Raw genomic sequence first — 7,067 nt, 5'->3', positions numbered from 1 at the left:
ATTTAAAAAAAGGAAAGCAGCTTTCTCTTAAAAAAAGAAAAAAGAAAAAACACTTACATAACCAGGAAGGTGTATGTGGTCACCCATTGTCCAAACAGATGTTAAGCAACGCATACTTGTATGGTTTACTTACATGTGGACAAATCCTTTTTGACCCAAATGACAAAGCAATAGGTAAAATTCTCAGAACTGATTTTGACATAGAATAAGATGTATTTCTTCTTTTTCCACCCTTGTCATTATCTTGCCATCTCTTCTATTGACATTCTTCCAATTTTCCCTTAATAATCAGTGAATCTCCTGGATCCACGTGAAGTACCACACAAAGGCAAGGATAGAGTGAGGAGAAAAACTTCCCAGCCATGAGTTCACTGGTCAACTGAGATCTTTGCAACCTGTGAAGAAGATTAATTACTTTCCTAATAGGAGCTCTGGTAGTGTAGTGCCTAAGGCACTTGACTGCTAACCAGAAGACTGGCGGTTCAAACCCACCAGCCACTCCTCAGAAGGAAGATGGGGCAATCTACTTCTGTAGTGATACTGCCCTGGAAACCCAAGGAGGGGTCACTATGAGTCGGGTCTGACTCAACAGCACACAACAACAACATATTAAAGAATGGAAACAGGTCTGGGCTTCAGGATTTCCTGACAGTTGATATGACATACTAAGTGTATACACACATATATTCATATACACTTTTTATTCAACTATATTTGTGCATTCATATTTGTGAAAAATTTATCATTTCTTTTAAAATTTTATACAAAATATCTCATTTAAATAAAATAGGATACTACCTCCTTAAAAAATAAAATTTTGTCTAATAAAATTTTCATAAATTTACAGTGGTACAGCCTTGGTATTTTCAATTGTCTCTTGTGCATGTGAAAGATGGACAATAAATAAAAAAGACCAAAGACAAATTGATTCCTTTGCATTGTGGTGTTGACAAAGAATACTGAAATACCATGGACAGCCAGAAGAATGGACCAATCTATCTTGGAGGAACTACAGCCAGAATGTTCCTTAGAAGGATAATGGCCAGACGTCATCTCATATACTTCGGTCATGTGATCAGAAGGGACCAGTCCCTGGGGAAGAATATCATGTTTGGAAAAGAGAAGGGCCAGAGAAAAAAAAAAAGAGACTCTCAGTGAGATGGATTGACACAGTGGCTGCGACAAGGGGCCCAAATGAAAACCCTCAAGAGTGCTTCTACTCTGAGTTGAAATTGACTTTACTACATCTAACAACAATAGCAACATATCCTCACTAAGTAAAACAATTACCTGTAAAAAGAATCTAATCTAAAGATAATTACAATGTACGATGCATTCAGAAACCCTGATAGCTCAATGGCTAAGCACTTGGCTATTAACTGAAAATTCAGTGTTTCAAGCCCACCAGCCACTCCGTGGAAGAAAGACGTGGCAGTCTGCATCTACTATAGACAATTCTACACTGTTCGATGGGACTACTATAATTCAGAATCAACTGGATAGCACACAACAACATCATGATGCACTCAATCTCGATGTTTCACATTAAAAGCAATAAACTTAAATGAGGTTGAAATGAGGAAATCTTTAAAATTACAGGGAGATCTGAAGGTGTGCTTAAGGCATTTGACTTTTATGCAGATAGCTGGTGGTTTAAACCTACCAGCCACTCCTTGGAAGGAAGGTTGGGCAATCTACTTCCATAGTGACACGCCTCAGAAACCCAAGGGGGTCATTATGAGTCGGATCCAAGTTGATGACAGTGAGTTTGCGTTGCTTTTTTTTTTTTTTTTTGGAATATCTTACAAATATAAAAAATACTGTCATTTAAAATATGAGTAAATGCATAGTAGTATTAATTTCTGTACAGATGAGTAGTGTACTGTACTATTCAGACTTAACATATTATCCATCATCAACTTATGGTATTTGAAACTTTGTTGAAACAGCAAAGGAAAAAGACAAAACAAATATTCTCCTTAAGTTCTTAGGTTTGCATAATTCAATTAAATAAAATAATGAACATCCCTTTGGACAATCTAATGAAAGTTTGAATATTATGCAGAGAAAATGGCAAAATCACACTAAATATTGCTTGTATTTTCAGAGTGTTAATACATTCTTCTAAAATCCTACACTACATTTTCTCAGAGTTCTCTGTCTTTCCATGGACCTATTTAAAACTCCCTGACACTTAACTTTATTCCCTTCATATTGTTAATGCAAACCTTTTTTTTTTTTTTTTAAAGAGAAAACCTTGAATATTTTTTCTACGCAATTGATATGCTCTGACTAAACCATAACTTGCCTTCATTTCTGTTAAGTGAAGCATATCTTAGAATATAAAAGATAGTGACAGGCACAATTTATCACTATTATATTTATTTGAAAATATGTTTTTTTCTAAATCCACTGATCAACACTAGAAAAGGTATCTATTTTTGTTAAAAATCAATACAGTGAACAAGTATATGTTCCTTAAATGCTGATGCTAACATGTCTCATTACATGTTTTATTTTGAAATATCATAGTCCACCCTCTGTCAAATCGGCAGTTGTATGCATCTCCTTAACCATGTATAATCTCTAAATAAGGACAATTATAAAGTCACATTTGTGCTTGACATGATACACTAACAAGTGTACAACCAAAACGCATTAACCCTATTTACATCTCATAGTCCATAACAGAAGGGGACAAAAATATTCCATGCACATGTGCAATGAAGAAATATAACAATCGTAGCCCTCGTTTCTGCAGCTACTCACTTGGTCATAGCTGATATTCAGAGCTACCTTCTTCCACTATCCATTCTGTATTTCCCTTGCCCTCAGCTAACACCTCAGCAGGTTGTGGTTCTTTGCCTGGGTGGTTGGAGTGAACCAAACCTTCATTCCTGAAGGGTCAGGGCCATTACTTATCATATCAGAATTGGATTGCTGCACTTTTCCACTGACTTTAATCACAGGACATGGCAGTACTAAGGGACATCCTAAAGAATCTCCTGTATTCCAGACATTCATTTCCTTTTTCACTTCCATTTTGTAATGTCAATCCAATTTCCCTTTGGTAATCAGCATCTATCACATTAGATAGTACAGTAATGCCCTTCTTTGTCTATTGATCCAGAGGCATGAGGAACTCAAAATGGCCAGGTGGTAAATACCATGGTGGTATTCTTAACTTCCAGTTCTAAGTAATTAGTATTGTACCTCTAAGTAGAAGTGTTCCTCCTTTTTGGATTAAGATCTCCAGACTCACAAAGCATAGGGTAACAGAGACAGGAAACAAATTTTTTTGACTGGGACACTAGGGATAATACTGAGTGGCACTATTCTTATTTCTATCCCTTGGTTCCTGGACCTGTGAATTCTGGCTATTGGAGAAAGAGCTCCATATATTGGATGCTGGTTTAGAGCATATACAGCTTCCTGGATAACATTGCCCCAATCCATCAAGGTATCGACACCTAGCTGGTGCCATAATTGTGTTTTTAGAAGGTCATTCCATTCTTCTATCAAGGCAGCTGCTTCAGAACTATAGGGAACATGGGAAGACCAGTGAATTCCATGATCATAGGCCCATTGTTGCACTTCATTTGCTGTGAAGGGAGTCCCTTGATCCAAAGCAATGCTGTGTGGGAAGCCATGATGGTGGATCAGGCATTCTGTAAGTCCACAGATGGTAGTTTTGGCAGAAGCATTGTGTGCAGGGAAGGTGAATCCATATCCAGAATAAGTATCTATTCCAGTAAGAACAAAATGGTGTCCTTTCCATGATGGAAGTGGTCCAATGTAATCAACCTGCCACCTAGTTGCTGGCAGATCACCCTGCAGAATGGTTCCATATTGTGGGCTCAGTGTTGGTCTCTGCTACTGGCAGATTGGACACTCAGCAGTGGTGGTAGCCAAATCAGCCTTGGTAAGTGGAAGTCCATGTTGCTGAGCCCATGCGTAACCTCCATCCCTGCCCCCATGGCCATCTTGTTCATGAGCCCATTGAACAATGACAGGACTAGCTAGGAAAAAGGAATGGCTTGTTTCCACTAAATGTGTTATCTTTTCCACCTGATTGTTAAAGTCCTCCTCTGCCAAAGTCACCTTTTGGTGGTCATTCACATGAGACACAAATATCTTTACTGCTTTGGCCCATTTAGAGAGATCTATCCATATACCTCTTCCCCACATGTCACCAATTTTCCAGTCATGCTCCTTCCAAGTCCCAGACCATCCAGCCAAGCCAATAGCCACAGACCATGAATCCATATACAATCATATATCTGGCCATTTCTTGTTCCATGCAAAGTGAACAGCCAGAATTATGGCTCAAAGTTCTTCCTATTGTGAGGATTTCCCTTCACCACTGTCCTTCAAGGAAGTTCCAGAAAGGGGCTGCAGTGCTGCTGCTGTCAAATTTCTAGTGGTGCCTGCATATTGTGCAGAACCACGTGTAAACCAGTCACGAGTTTTCTCTTCCTCAGACAACTGATCATAAGGAACTTCCCATGAGGCCATAGGTGCTGACTGGGAGAGGGAAAGTAATGTGACAGGAGTGGAGACCATAGGCTTTGGGGTAACTTCTTCATACAATTTAGTTATGTCTTTCTTCAGGTCCTGCTCAAGCCTGATCTCTGATATAACACTTCCATGTGATGATAGAGTGCTGCTGTGGACATCCAGCTTTATGACTCTGTGGATCAGACAACACCCAGTTCATGATGGGCAGTTCAGGCCACATGGTGACCTGGTGGCTCATGGTTAGGCATGCAGTCTCTACTAAAGCACAGTAATGAGCCAAAAGCTGTTTCCCAAAAGGAGAGTTGTTATCTGCAGAGAATGGCAGGATTTTGCTCCAAAATCCTCATAATCTGCATTGTAACTCACCAATAAGGTTACTAGGTCCAATCAGTATAATGTCATCAATATCTAATCTCAGATCCCTTTGGGGAAGGCTGGGAGAAAAATTGACATCATAAATTTTTGGCAGTGTACTGGGGTCCTTCCTCAAGGGGACTTGGTCTCACCTTCATTCAAGGAATTGTGGGTCTATACACTGACTCAAGTCTGGGAATTGATTGAGAGTCCATGACTCTGTATTTTGGAGATGCAATGTTGACTGCTGTTCATGTGAACTAGAATTCTTCTGTCTATACAGATCAAGTAAATATTTAGTAAGTTTGCCATATATTTCACTCCTAGGAACACCATGCCTAAATAGCCAATGTCATCATTCCACACAAATCAGAGTATTCTGATTGCTGTTCCGGCTCTGCTGTACATTATGATAACCACACCCATCTTTTTGTTGTTGATTAACTGCTGTCACTTGGGACCTACTACCATGGTGTCCAATCAGCTCCATCATGGTTAGGTGTCTTAATTCAATTAGGGCAGTTCTCATTGTCAAATCTGGTTTACATAAAATAGCAATCACAGCAATCCTCAAGGATGCTGTGGCTCCCTTCACAAATTTGTTCCTCACCTTACTGGTGAAAGGTGTGTCCTCTGGACTCTCCATTTCTGGCTGTAGGGATCTAATCTGATCAATCTATTCTAACATGCGGATTTCCTTAAGCCTCTTGATATCTTCTTATACATTATACAAAGGATGGTCTGGTACTTCAACTTGACTTAAGGTAGGCCATACATAATCCACACTTCAGTAAACCAAGCAAATAAACAATTAGTTCCTCTCTCTGAACCCCTCAAGCTGGAACATTGAATGAAGAATCTGTACTTAGTGGGCCTAAATCAATAAACTCAGATTGATCCAATATTATGTACCTTTCACCATTATTCCACACTCTCAGTAGCCATTCCCATACATATTCTCCAGGGTTCTGTCTGTATATGTTAGCAAAATCAAGTAGGTCTTTTTGGGTGAAGTGTACCACCTCCTCAGTCACACTTTGTATTTCATTTTTTGCAGCTCACTTGGACTGAACTTTATTTATAAGTCTAGCAGCAACAATGGGTGATTGGAGAAATTCCTGAGAACACTCAACAATGCCTTTCATTGTATCTACCTCAGGTAATGACCCAGGAGGAGCAGTTGGGTTAATCCTATCAAATGGATAATGCTTTTTTAGTAATCCCTTCAGATGAGAGGGATTCAACAGAATTTATAGGCTCCATATCCTCATCTTCCTGACTGTCTCCCCATATCTCCCTATTCCAAGTTTCAGGATCCCATTTTTTCCCAATCAATGCCCTCACTTTAACTTCTGACACCATTCTGGTTTGGCAATTCAGTTGGTGTTGTAATTTATCCACGCTTACAATAAGACCCTGGGTTTGCTTTTCTGTAATATCAGTTTGTTACTAGAAGAAAAGGCTTTCTTTCAGAGGACAACTAGAAACATTAAGGTCTTTTATGAAGCACTTGAACTGTGATTTAGCAGCCCTGAATGCATCTCACCCTTTCAAAACTTTGTGTAGCATAAGTAGGGCCAACCAGCCAGCTTCCTTATACTCCTCATGCTGACAAAATTGCAGAAAAAGTATCAAACATGTGATCATCCGGAGCCTCATATCTCAAAAATATTTTATCTATTTTTGGTGCTATTTTCCATATTAATGTTGACACCTCACTCTACAGATTAGCAAGACCCTCTGTACTAATGGAGACTGAGTCACTGGTACCTTTACAATTAAACAGATTGGAGAACCAAAACAGAATTGTTGTTGTTGTTGTTATTTGCCGTAGAGTTGGCCCCAACTCATAGCGACGCCTCCTTGGGTTTCCGAGGCAATATCACTATGGAAGCAGGATTGCCCAAAGTTCCTTCCGAGGAGTGTCTGGTGGGTTTGAACCGCCAAGCTTCTGGTTAGCAGTCAAGCGCCTTAGGCACTATGCTACGAGAGCTCCTAAAACAGAATTGGTGAGAACCAATTTACGAAGCCCATCCTTGTGATTTTATTTCTCTAGTACATGCAATCAGGAGGTGTTAATTAGCTTTGGTGACTGGAATGCAAAAGTTGGAAACAAAGAAGAATCGCTGGTAGTTGGAAAATTTGGCCTTGGTGACAGAAATAATGCTGGAACTCGTATGGTAGAATTTTGCAAG

Source organism: Orycteropus afer, unplaced genomic scaffold (assembly GCF_000298275.1).
Source record: "Orycteropus afer afer isolate SDZICR_OR568_19922 unplaced genomic scaffold, OryAfe1.0 scaffold00566, whole genome shotgun sequence".
Taxonomy (NCBI): Eukaryota; Metazoa; Chordata; class Mammalia; order Tubulidentata; family Orycteropodidae; genus Orycteropus; species Orycteropus afer.
This window is presented reverse-complemented; position numbering follows the sequence as displayed.